The sequence below is a fragment of the Humulus lupulus genome, chromosome 5 (assembly GCF_963169125.1).
Source record: "Humulus lupulus chromosome 5, drHumLupu1.1, whole genome shotgun sequence".
Lineage (NCBI taxonomy): Eukaryota > Viridiplantae > Streptophyta > Magnoliopsida > Rosales > Cannabaceae > Humulus > Humulus lupulus.
Window position 1 is genome coordinate 213,444,788 of NC_084797.1, and position 14,221 is coordinate 213,459,008.

A 14,221-nucleotide genomic window follows, 5' to 3' on the forward strand; every position below is an offset into this window, starting at 1 on the left:
TGCCCTCAGTAGCTCTTTTCTCACTGTGCTTCTTTTCTTCTTGTGTCAGTGCCTGTGCCTGTTGATCCTGACCCACTTCTTCAACTGGCTGCTTCTCACTTGGTCCCTCATAATTCTTCCCACTTCTCAACGTGATTGCCTTGCAATTCTCTTTCGGATTGACTTCAGTGGTGCTAGGCAAGTTATCTTGGGCACGATTAGCCATGAGAGTAGCCAATTGTCCCATTTGGGTCTCCAAATTTCTAATAGAAGATCGAGTTTCAGCCATGAATTGGTTTAACACATCTGACTGAGCATTAGAGTTTCCACCAGAATTTTGTTGCTGCTGATGATGATTGGTCGGTTGGGGTTGTTGCTGCTGTCTAAATCTTGGCTGAAAGAACCCCTGTGGCTGTTGTTGGAATGACTGCTGTTGGCTTGAAGATTTGCCTTGCTGATCATTCTTCCAAGAGAAGTTGGGATGATTCCTCCACCCTTGATTAAAGGAATTGGAGTAAGGGTTATTGTTGCTCTGTCGAGGAAAATTCCCAATATCCTGAGCCTGCTCCATAGGCATGTTGTTTACATCAGCATACTGACACTGTTCATAGGCATGAGGGCCCCTACATATTTCACACAAAGTCTGGGCCTGTTGCACTGGAGCTGTTATCACATTGCCTTGCAATTGCTTAGTCAAGGCCTCAACTTGAGCGGTCAATTTCGAAATTGCATCCACTTCATACATACCGGCCACTTTCCTTGAAGAACTTCTTTCACTTGGCCACTGCTGATTATTCATGGCCATTTCTTCCAACAAGTCATACGCCTCATTGGCGCTTTTCTCATAAACGCACCACCAGCTGCTGCATCAATGAGTGTGCGAGTAGTACCACACAACCCATTATAAAGGTTATGGACTAGCATCCATTTCTCTATCCCGTGATGCAGGCACTTTCTTATCAATTCTTTGAATCTCTCCCAAGCTTCATAAAGAGACTCATTATCCAACTGAGAAAAATTATTGATTTCTCCTCTCAACTTAGCTGCTTTAGCTGGAGGGAAAAACTTAGAGAGGAACTTCAGTGCTAGATCATTTTGTGTATTTATTGAGTTAGGTGGCAAAGATACCAACCAACTCTTAGCTCGCTCCCTCAGAGAAAATGGGAACAATCTAAGTCTGATAGCATCATCACTAACTCCGTTCATTTTAAATGTCTGACAGAGCTCCATGAAGTTAGAGAGATGCATGTTTGGGTCTTTAGTGGGTAGTCCCCCAAACTGGACTGTGGATTGAACCATCTGAAGTATGGCTGGCTTTATTTCAAAATTGTTTGCATCTACGGTGGGTGGTCTTATACAAGACTGGACCCCTGTCATTGTTGGCAACACATAGTCCCTTAGGCTACGGTCGGGTGGATTCTGACCATTAGCTGGGTCTTCTATGGCACCCCCATTATTACCGTAGTTGACCATAACTTCCTCTTGCTCAATCCTGTGTGCAACTCTTTCCAACCTTTCGTTTTTTCTGTTTTGCCGGCAAGTCTTCTCTTTCTCAGGATCAACAGGCACTCTTGCAGCTGGTCCCTGACGTCGCATAAACCAATGGTACTTGAGATGAGATAAGAAGAATTTTACACAAACAAGTTAGCAAAAAGTGAAAAGAAAACCAAATTAGAATTTAATCCAATTAACGTAATATTAACTAAATAATTCCCCGGAAACGGCGCCAAAAACTTGTTGCTTAATTTTAATACACGCAAGTGCACGTATCATACAAGTAGTACTCACACAGGTGAGGTCGAACCCAAGGGAATTGCAGTCAAGTACTAACAAAATTGGATTTATATTTCTATTTGGCGACAATAAAAATTGGTTTTTAAATCAAATTGCAGAAAACATGACAAGCAATACAATAAATAAAAATTAAGGGTTTAACAATGGATGTGAAGATAGGGATATGATTTCAATTGCTTCAATTACCCAATTGTTAATGCTAGTTGACTACTCTTCTTCTTTCAATGAAATGACAGATTATAAAATTACCTAAACTCTTTTCAGATCATTTAGGCTCTAAATTGCATTGTCAACTATTGCATTTCTGAGATAGCACAACAATCAATTCGCATTGAGTAATAATCTATAAGTCACATAAGCTATGCGAATACTTTCATTTCGCATCAAAACCTATGTTCATTCATTTAGAGCATTCCTAATATTCACTTTTCAGATTTCACATTAGGATCATGAATCATGCTTAAGGTGATCAATCTCAAACATACATTAAGCATAAAGATGAACACATTTCATAAACAAGCAAGAAGAAATAATCAAATAACAATTACCATGGGGTGATCTCAGTCAATATCCATCAAATCCCTAATAAGAGTTTAGTTCATAATCTCAATATTCAAATCCATAATCAAACTAAACAATAGCATAGGAAAATCAAAGAAAAAGAGGATGAAACTAGATGGGGAGTTGTCGGAGATCGCCCACACTTGCTCCAAAATCCGTCTTCTCTTGTCTTTTTTCTCTTTTTGTCTGTCTCCACTGTCAAAATCGCGATCCCCTTTTCAGAATGAAGACCTCATTCTATATCTTCCCAAAATGACGAAATTTCCCTTAAAATTTCTGAGGTGTACAGACGATAGCGTCGCGGCACCAATTCCTGTGCCGCGGCCCTACTTGGCAAAGGCTAAATCTCGAGTTTCTGGAAAGGGGCTCGTCGCGGCTCTAATACGCAAGAGCGCCGCGGCGCCAATTCTTGTGCCGCGGCCCTAATTGAAATTTCAGCACAATTCACTCAAAATGCTTGATTTCTACACAATCCACTCCAAATGCCCAAAACAAAAGCTTAACCTGAAATCAAGCAAAAACAAGCATAATTCCGCTCCAAAAACACAAGAACCATTAAAAAGACACTGATAAAGACACTTAAAAAGATAGGCTAAAATTAGCCTAACAGCATGATCTCTGCAACAACCCTCATGGACTTCTCGCATTAGCTCCTTGGGATTTTCTTTTGAAACACACCTTAAAAGTGGCATTGAGTACCCTCTCATGTACAAAACTCCATCGATCGTAATGAATCGAGTCGACTGCCTCTGGAGGGCTCTTGCTTTATTTTTGTCCACCAGTAGCACTCCTTGCTCTAGGTATTCATTGAAAGGTGTCATCAATGTGTTTGTTGCTTGAATTACCAAGGAAGACTCTTCTGCTTGAACGCTTGGTGCAGACAAATGCTCAACTGGTACTATGTTTAAGGTGTCAGCATTTTTCACGCTTGCTAACTTGGCCAACGCATCGACATTTGAGTTATGGTCCCGAGGTACTTGCTGGAGAGTATATGTTTTGAACTGAGCCAATAAGTCCTTTGCTTTGTTCAAATAAGCAACCATCTTAAGACCCCGGGCTTGATATTCTCCAATAATTTGATTAACCACTAACTGGGAGTCACTGTAGATCTCAAGGGACTTTATATCCATGTCCTTGGCTAACCTTAATCCTGTGAGCAGAACTTCGTATTCGACTTCGTTATTGGATGCTGTGAAGTCAAATCTGATTGCACAATGGAATCGATGTCCTTCAAGTGTGACTAAGATCAAACCTGCTCTGGCATTGTGCTTGTTGGAAGAGCCATCTACGAACAACTTCCAAGAAGGATCTCGACTTTGTAGCTCAGGCCCTTCTGTCTGCTCGGTATCCTAGATTCCGGTGAATTCCGCGACAAAGTCTGCTAGAGACTGTCCCTTCACAGCTACTCGTGGAGAATAGGAAATATTGAACTGCCCAAGTTCGACTGCCCATTTTAGTAATCGACCGGCAACTTTTGGTTTTTGTAGGACTTGCTGTAGTGGTTGGTCGGTTAGTACCACGACGGGATGAGCTTGGAAGTATGGTCGCAGCTTTCTGGAGGCCAAAATCAAGCAATAGGCTAATTTCTCAATGGGCAGATACCGCAGCTCTGCTCTTACTAGCCTCTTGCTTATATAATACACAACCTTTTGAACATGTTCCTCTTCTCTGATCAGGACAGCGCTAGCAGCATACTCAATGACTGCCAAATAGATGAACAAAGTTTCTTTCTCGACTGGCTTGGATAAAATTAGTGGTTAAGACATATGAGACTTTAGAGCCTGGAAAGCCTGCTCGCACTCTTCCGTCCACTCGAACTTCTTGTTTCCCCTAGGTAGATTAAAAAATGGAACGCACTTGTTCGTGGACTTAGAAATGAATCTACTCAAAGGGGCAATCCTTCCAGTTAAACTTTGAACAATTTTAATTTTGGCAGGCGACTTCATCTCGATCAAGGACTTGATTTTTTCGGGATCAGCTTCGATGCCTCGTGAGTTTACTATGAATCCCAAAAAATTTCCCGATCCAACACCGAATGAAAACTTGAGAGGATTCAGCTTCATTTGATATTTGTTCAAGACATTGAAGCATTCTCGCAGGTCCCTGATGTGCTCTCCTGCCTTCTTCGACTTGACCAGCATATCATCGACATATACCTCCATGTTAACACTGATCAACTCTTTGAACATGTGGTTGACCAGTCGCTGGTAAGTTGCACCAGCATTTTTCAAACCGAAAGGCATTACTTTGTAATAATAAAGCCATGTATCAGTTCGAAAGCTAGTATGATCCTCATCAGGTGGGTGCATACTGATCAGTATCGGATAAGGTGGCTGGGAAGATTCTACATCGAGCGTCATCTGACACCTTCTGGATGTCCATTTGTATCTCGAAATTATTTACGTGAGATACTGGGTCTTCTAATCCGGTGAAATTGGGCAAGACCGGCATCTTAAATTTGCTTGGGGTCTCGGCCATCGCTATTCTTTGTACAAACGGAGTGCCTCTTCTCCAGTCGTATTCAATGTGGGATGTCCAACTTCCCACTAGCTGTTGGACGACTTGATTCAATGCATTGAGCAGGGCCAGTACAACATCTGGTATTGTTGGGGTGACCGGTGCTGGAGGGGCATTCTCGTCGTGTCTTTCTCATCTGTCATTGAGAACATCCCTCCAATCCTCATCTCTACACCTTTGTTTGCTAGCGCCCAATCAATCAAAGACGTTAGGTTGCCTAGGCTGCCCCCCAACATTCTGGCTCGTCAGCCGGTTTTCTCTTGGTGTGGGGTTCCGCTCTCCACTCTTATCTCCTTGCCTTTGACCAACATTTCCTCTGCTGTAATCCACTTCATTGTAGTCATGGCCATCCCTAAAGTGTGTCCGACTATGGTGGGACCTGGTGATCGTATTGTTTCCCCCTCCTCTTACAGGCATGTGTCGATCGTCAGGTGGAGGCCTGCGTTGGTCGATAGGTCCCTGGGCATTATTATGTCGCTAGGGGCCCCTGACCGCAGAGCCTAATTCAACCTTCCTTCTGCTAGCAGAAGGATGTTGTCCCCTGCTCGATGGGTTTGGCTCCTCAACAGTCTGGCATCTAGGGCTTCGGGGAGGTTGCTCAGCACTATTCTACCTTTGGTGCTGGGGATTGCCTCAACCAGCGCGAGAAGGTGGCTGCTGCTCAGGATCCTGTAATGGAATATTCTGTTTAGTAGCAGGGGGTTGTTCCGGCCTTTGAGGACTTGCCATTTGAGGTGGAATGTGGTGATATTATGGATGACCTGAATGTGGATCTTGTTGTGGTGGTACACTGGGTGGCTGATCCGGTTGGGAGGTTGGTGCAGGCTGTCCTCGGGCCAACTGAATGGTTGCCTCCAAAGAAGAAGTGGCGTCCCTCTGTGAGCGGTCCATATCGGCTTGCTGCTCATTCAATTCTTGGCCTTGCCTATCAATTTCTCTCTACTGCAATGCCATCGTTTCAGCCACATTTTCCTGATTAGCCCTCAGATTGGCTAATTCTTCCTGTAACACAATCAGTGTCATCCTCGATGTCTCATAATCCATTTCCTCCTCTTCGAACTCCACTTGTGGCTCATCCTCAGGTACATTTTGTGGAGGAGGCTGGGTTGGTGCGGCACCAGAGGCTTGTCCAGTCTTTCTAGCCATTTTTGCCATTTGATCTTTTTGGAGGTCTTGAGTTCAGCTCTTAATGAAAGCACCAAAATGTTGACCCTCGAATTGTTCAACGACACAGAGTCAAGTAAAACAACATAAATGAGATGAAATCAAGACGAAAAGATAAACGACACAAAAGATTTATAGTGGTTCGACCCCAATAAATGGTAACAACCTACGTCCACTTAGTGTTCTTATTGATGTAGAATTCCAAGAACTATGATCAATGAACTAAGGTTCACAAGTTTCACAAGATTTCAGATGAATATAATTATGGTGGATAAAAACACTATATTTCTTTCTTAGAATTTCCCAGTTCCAAAGTCCCCTCTCTTGAGCCCTTTGATTCTTATTTATAGGCTCAAGGAGTTCTACATGGGCTGATGATCCTTAATTACGTTTAATACATGTGTATCTAAATAATAATGGAAATCTCAATTAATACGTAATTATAAGATTACATATCTGAAGGAAATAAATGAAAAGTTACGATCAGACTAATCGCCCATAAATATGATGTTTGATGAGCCAATTCTTTTCTGGTCGATGGTTGACCAAATCATACTCACTTAAACAGTCACATGTATCCCACATGTAGGCTAATTCTGCCACGTCATCATGTAGTGCTTTTTTGGGTAAACATATCCATAATGACTTATCAAATGATAACACTTATTCAATATCAATATAGCAAATAATATCATTAGACTCATAATATTCGAAGTTATTGTTGGTATTAAATAAGAAAAATATCAAAATACGCAGCAGAATGTAAGGGGAGGGGATTTTAAAAAAAAAATATTAATAGCATCCAGGATCACACATATATACATATATATATATTAAATTACACATACAAGGAATAGAGATTACCTCCCGTAGCCCATCAAGCATCCTTGAGTCTTTTAGTAAAAATCAATGATCTTCCTATTCTTATGAAAGCTCACACCTTAGCCTTGCAAGTTGTTCTTCTAACACACAAGGACGTGTGTGGGCACGTAGGATTCACTGGTTGATTTAGACTTTCAAGATGTACTCAGCACATGAGATCTAGAGATATTTGACAAGAGAAAGGCTATGAAAACTTCTAGAATTTCAAGTATAGAAAATTCTATCTTTTCTTTTATTTGAGAGAGTTTGATAACCTAGAAATGACTGACTTAGAAATGAGTCGCTTCTTTTTCAGGTTTATAAAGATAGTTAAACTTATTTAAATAATCTTTATTTAATTAAATTAAAACTGATCAGTTTTAACCAATTAAATATTTAATTTAAATCATATTTAAAAAAAAATTAAATAAACAAATTAATAGGAAATTCAAAATTCAAATCTCAGGATGTGAGACAGTGACTGGCGTGTGCCACTTATCCCTATCCCTGATTTTATCACTTGTCTGTTTAATTAATTATAGGATAGTATATTTATTCCCAAAACATAAATAATTAATTCAAAACTAACCTTATCTTAAAAACTATCTGTTTTAAATAATTATCTTATAATAATATAATAGTTAAACTATCCCAAATATTAATTAAACATGATTAATATTTATTTAACTAATATAATTTTTTTCAAATAAAAACTAATTAGCTAATTAATTAATTCATAATTAATCAATTGCCCATAATTATCATATAATTATTTCATTGCCCTTAAAAATTAATTCATTTGCAATTTAGTCATTTTCTTTATTAATCTTCCTTATCTCATCCTTACACTTGACAATTTAGGACGGAGGCGACCTAGGGACTACACCAAATACCCATTTCCATAACACATGAATATAATACTAATAAAAAAGTGTTATGCTAGAGTATTATATTGGGCATGAAAAAAGGGCGGTAATATACACCATCCCGCCACTTAGTCTCTTTTTTTTCATTCCTGAGACCTGAAAATTTGTGAGACCTGCCACTTAGCCTTTTTTTTTTGCATTCCTGAGACCTGGAAATTTGTGAGACCCAAGAGACCCATTTCCTCTCCTTCAACATTTCCTCAATTCCAGTCGAGAGACTCGAGAGACCTGCAAATTCCTTTCATTCAATTCCTTCAACATTTCTGAGACCCGAGACCTTCAACATATCTCAGGGGCTATCTATTTACTCATGACCATCTACAAAACGGAATTTTCAACAATGGGTGGTTACCTGACTAATTCCTTTGAGGTGAGTACCTTTAGTTTATGGCATATTTATAGTTTTTGCTGTCATTGTGATACCTGACTAATTCTCAGCCCCCCTGACCGACCGCCCAGTCAGTAGCCACCACCGGTCACCAAGCACCAAGTTTCAAGTCACCTCCCAGTCCCAGCGGCAAGCCAAAGTCCGTGCAGCTCTAACCATCTCCAGTTCACTCAACCCAAAACTCTGAGGCGCTGATCTTCTATCTCCGACAAGCTCCAAAATCTAAGGTTCTGCCCTCCTCCATTCATCTATCTATCTTCCCTTTTCTTGCTAAAGCCAAATGCATTTCGATTTTTAAGTATTATTTGCATAAACTAGGACGAGAAATTGGGATTGGAATGGTTCGAATATTACTACTCTGGTTTTAAGTTGGGGCAGCACCCACTCGTGTTGGTTGGTCAATCTGTGAGAAGCAATTTGGTATTTGTAACTTTGTCTAAAAATGAAGTGCCAGATTAGAATATTCATTTCACCATTTGAGCATCTAGGTTACAGTATTGCTTATCGGTGAGACTACGAATTAAAGAGGTGGAATTAAAGAGGTGGAGCGATCACTTGGTGAGCGTACAAAGGATTTCGAGTTGTCCAGGAGGTATATAATTTTTTTTAATTTTTTAATTATTTTCTGTAATAGAGAGTTCCAGAGATTCATTTCAATCTAAAACCCGTGATATTGCAATGCTTTGCAGAAAATGAGACACATGGAAACTTCATTGTCTAAAGCCAGTGCGGTGTACCTTGATTGCTCTGCCATGGCTGCTAAGCTCTGTGCTATGGCTCACACAACCGATCGCAAAAGAAGCAAGCAGCATATCTTGTCCATATTGCTTCACGAACTACCTTGAAAGGGCTCCATTGTCTTGCTATGCGCCTTACTGCCGAATGCTTTGCTTTAGAGCCAGAAGAGAGGCAGCTTCCCAAGCAACATAAGCTAAATTTTTTGCATGATCAGAACCTTCATCATTATGTTGTCTTCTCTGATAATATTCTGGCATGTGTAGTGGTTGTTAGCCCCACTGTTTCTACAACGGCGGTAATTTGAATTCCTACTATTCTTCTATGTTTCCTTTCCCAATAATGCATATTTTAAGCAATGGTAAAAAAATGTTGCGGCGGCTTCTTGGCTTTTATTTCATTCTACACTTGTAACTACTTATTCTGGATTCCATGATATTGTTGGTATGAAATAGATATATCAGACCTTGATCGTTGTTTCTTGTCATAAAATTGTGCAGGAACCAACGAAAATTGTGTTTCCATGTGGTGACTGATTCACTCAATTTCCCTGAAATCTCAATGTGGTTCATATTGAACCCTCTAGGCAAAGCCACAATCTAAATCCAGAGCATAGACAATTTTGGGTGGTTGTTCACCAAGTATAATAATCCAATATTGAAGCAAGAGTCTAGTGATTCCAAATTTATTTTTCAACTGAACCACCTTCGTTTCTATCTACCCAAGATCTTCCCTGCACTGAATAAGGTAGTACTCTTTGACCATGATGTGGTGGTGCTAAGAGACCTAACTGGGTTGTGGCATCTTGATGTGTAGGGACAATGATGATTCATAGCAGAAATTTTTTACAGCCTATTTTTCTTGCCTTAGGAACTTCACTTGTTCACTTTATTCTATTTATTATAATGATTCTTCATGTTACTTTGTATTTTATATCATTATTTATCAGATATTGTTTGCTAAAAGGTCTCACTATCAATCAATACCTCATTTCCACCATAAAATAGATATTAATACTTCCATTCTTACTCATTCTATGGCTCTATTTCCTAATATGCTGCTTGTGTCTCTCAACACCAATATTTCTCATCTAGGGATTGTAGAAAAAATGCCTCTAAGAAATTTCACTCACTGTATATATATGTATATATATGTTCATGTTTATGTGTGCTTGTAATTTCTAATTTTATTAGGTTTCTGCTTGTGTAGCGCCTCATTACACTAAAACTTTGCTTGATGGGACTAAGTTCAATTCCAGCCATTATAGAGGATTCCTTTCAAGTTTAAGCTTGGCCAAGGTATTAATTATCAACTATTTTAAGCTTGGCCAAGTTTAAGCTTGCACCAGAAGTCTTACGCAAGCGGTATGGTCCAGAAGCAGATGTTTGGAGTGCTGGAGTGATTCTTTACATTCTGTTAAGTGGAGTGCCTCCATTTTGGGCTAGTAGGATTTTTAAAGATGCTTCTTGTTATTCATTGTTGTATTTAGTATCTGTGTTTGTTAGAGTTAGTTTTTTCAAGCTTAATTATTGTATATAAACTCTCTTGTATCTGTAATTATTTATTCAATACATAAATCACTTTTCACACTCCTGAATCTCTCAATTTGTCTATCGTTTACAAAGATGACCTTTGAATTTAGCTCATGGGGGTGCTTTTATATTTTCAAATTTTCATTGGAGCTTTGTCATATTTTTAGCTATTAAAAGAAAATTTTAAAAAGGAAAGAAAAAAAACTGCCAATGAGCTGGCTCTGTGCTTGGCCACGTGTTGTTTTTATTACTTAAACGGAAACTAAAATTTTTCATTATTAGTAGTATAATTGATATTGTTATTGTTGCTATATTATTGTCTTTTTTCTGTTTCCCAAGTTGGGCATGCACCACACCAAGTCTCCATTTAGATAATGCACAAACATTTAGATATTGATACACAGTTGTTTGTTCATTCATATTTCTGTTAGATAAAGCACAAACACTGCCAGTAGATTCATTTGAATGTAAAGTATAATTATATAAATCTTGAAATGACATACTCGATGAGAAAGGTAAATATATGTATATAAAATACACAAATATTTTAGATTTGAGGAAAAAATCTATAGTAATTTTTCTTTCCCCTATTGCCTCTTTAACTCTTCAAGAGTCAGCTGATTGATCTTGATATAATGTACAGGCACACAGCTTCTGTGCTGCAGGAAACCATGGGGTTCCAGTTGTGGTATCAGGGCATTGCTTTGAGTATATCAGCAAGGGAGAACACAGAAACTTGAGTATACCTAATTACAAGCTGGAGTGTAATGAGATAGAATTGAGTAAGGACTAGTTCTTTTATCTGGACAATTGCCAAAATTTTTATAGTCATGACTACCCTTAATCATGGGAAATGAAAGTGGATTGTTTGAAAACCAAAATTTGGTACTGTAGTAGTTTTTTTTAATATGACATTGAATGATTTATTTGGGTTGTGTTATATATATATATATTTCTATATTGTTATTAAATTGAAAGTACTCTTGCTACAAAAAAAAATTCAAAGTGCTCTGATCGAAACATATGTAAAAGACTTAAGCCTTTGTGTCATGTTGAATTTGATATGGTAGTTAAGGTTATTGATGATAAAAAATTTACATTATTATTGAACTTTGATATTGTTGTAGTTAAATGAGGAAAGGTGCTAGTTCTTTGCCATGGTGTGAAGGAGAATAGTCAATTGATTAAGATGAAGCACAATTATAATTCTGTTTGTGGCCTTTTATTATTATATGACCACTGATTTTGAATCTCGGTACTACGACAGAGGTATCTCAGTACCTTCCTTTTTCTCGTCTTTCTCTTGCTCATCCTCTCTTTATCTTCTGCAGGTGGCGACGACGACGGGCTCTCGATGATGAGGCTTGGGATGTTGGCAATGAGATCTCACTACCATGCCTTCTGTTTGGATACTGGAAGTCTCTTTTTCAATCTCTAAAGTCTTTTGTCAACTATGTCCCATAGTCTAATTGAAAGGGTAAGTGCTCCATTCTTTTTGTCCTCTGCTATACTTTAATGCCCTAAATGTTGATATTTTTGTATTGTGCAAATAAGGTTCACCATTGTTTTCAGTTTACTTTTGATAACTGTGCTAGCTAAATCATTCTTATTTTTCTTCTGAAATTCTTTTTTGAGAAAGTGTTTCACAGTACAGATTGAAGATAAAAACGTAAAGATTTTGTGATAGTTTACCATGTACAGATTTAGGATCTATTGGTTTAAGTTTTCGGGTCTTTGTCTCTTGTGAGCTGTGATTTGCTACTAATTGCTTGTTTTATCTCTGTTGGGTGTCATATAACTAGCTGCATATCTCTTCATTCATTGAGCAAAATCTCATCTTATTTATCTTAAGATAAAACTCTATATGCAGGTTCTTAAAAGCTTGAGAAACTGGTCTACCTGTGTTGTCTTCTTATGGTAATTATAAGATTTACTTCAATTATTTATCTTTTCTTGTTTTTTCTACTCCACATTTGGCCTAATGTTTCTATTATATTCTTATTCTTATATATTGCCAAGGGAGCCTAGATTTAAGATGCTTGCAAGTTGAAAGTGCTTGTCATATATTAGACCATATTTTTCCTCATTTATTGTGTTTAGTTTTAATATTTGATTATAGATGCTTGCCTTATATTTAGCTCTAATTTCATAAAATAAGAGAACTTCACTGGTTCTATAGCAGGATTTTACATGACCTTTCTGCATCTTCTTTGCCATGCCACTTAGTCTCAAATTTGGGTTTGTTGAATTGGTTGTAGTGTCTTTTATAGGGTTATGTATATTCTTTCCCATGCCATATATGATATCATGGTTTGTTTGGATTGAGTCATGTTTTTTTCTTGTTCATTTTACTTGGTTGTTAGTTGTATTATTGTTTTGCATTAGTGACCCAGATTCACATTTCTTTCAAAAATAGCTTTGAAAATATATGTTATATCAGCTCCAAAAATTAACGGGTTATATTTATATATATTTTCTTGTTTATCTATTTATCTTTGATGTATACATATAACAATTGCTCATGGTTGCCACAACTACTATATTGCATTGTACTTTAACTTTCTGTTTTGGCTTATTTATCTTATTGTCTTTGTTTTATTATTATTGTTTTTGTTCTATTATATGTTTTGCTCTTATTTTTTTTAGTTTGAGTTTCTATCAGCATTTTATATATCATCATAAAAGTAACCCCTTGTTGCTACACTCTTAATAAATCTATAGTTTCATCTTACTGAACAAATGTCTCCTTGAAATTACTCCTCATATATTAAGTACAATTAAGGTATCATGAACTTTCTTTATTAAAAGCAGGGGTCGTTGTGTTGCAGTTCTACTGCAGGAGGCTAGAGGAGTTGGCCTAGATCTAGTATTAACTTTGACATAAATGGATATAATGCAAAAGAGTTAGTTACTTTTAGGATTTTCCTTTAATTTTTTTAGTATCTATTCATTTCTTAAAAAAATGTGTGCTTTGACCTTTGAGCTGTACCAAAGCTGATGGTCAGCATGATTTGATGGGGGACGTACATCTCATTCATTTGCTTTGCATTTTGACAAACGTTTGTAATGTTCCTTGCTTTTTTTGGCAGTGGCTTCGAACATAAAGCACTGTCTGATGCTGGTTTTTGTAGCTTAGTTTATTGTGGTGTTCAGACTAATGAATTAGCACAACCATTTATACTCTTTATTACTTCTTTTTAAGTAAGCCTAATCACAACCATCTAATTTTGGATGTCCAGTTCCTAGTGTCACCTCTAGCTATCCAACTTTGAACAGCCAACAGCTGCCACCTCCACCTCTACCTCCACCTCCACCTCCAGTTATGCCCCAAGGTCCACCTCCAGGTCCACTGCCATAAGCTTCATCTTGGAGGTCTGAGTCTAGTTCGTCTGAATTCCCTCTTGTGCTGGTTTGGATTTTCTATTTTAGAGTTTAGGAGGAAAATTACACGCTATCATGTGTGAGCTTATGTCTTGTATATGAAATTATTTTCTTCTTATACATATCAGCTCTCTTATATTGACATCTTATGAGCTGTCATAACGATTGTGATGAGAGCTTTAAAAATATCATTGAACCGTAAATAGTTTTGCAAAAATTACGAACACTTTCTGGCATTTTATTTTGAATACTTTTTTACTTGATTGGGATTGGAGGAGCTTTATTTGAGGCTGACACAGTCATGTCTTGTCTTATCTAAATGCTATTTTCTGATTTTTTTTAATTTATAAAATATGTGTTGAATCCCACTAATAGAAGAACTA

The 14,221-nt window shown here is 37.8% G+C and overlaps 1 non-coding gene across 1 annotated transcript; it reads left to right on the forward strand.

Moving 5' to 3' along the window:
• Nucleotides 1-913: 913 nt before the first annotated feature.
• On the forward strand, nt 914-1,020 carry LOC133781121 (small nucleolar RNA R71). The gene has a single exon (XR_009869916.1). It is a non-coding gene; the product is annotated as a small nucleolar RNA R71 (small nucleolar RNA).
• Nucleotides 1,021-14,221: the final 13,201 nt, after the last annotated feature.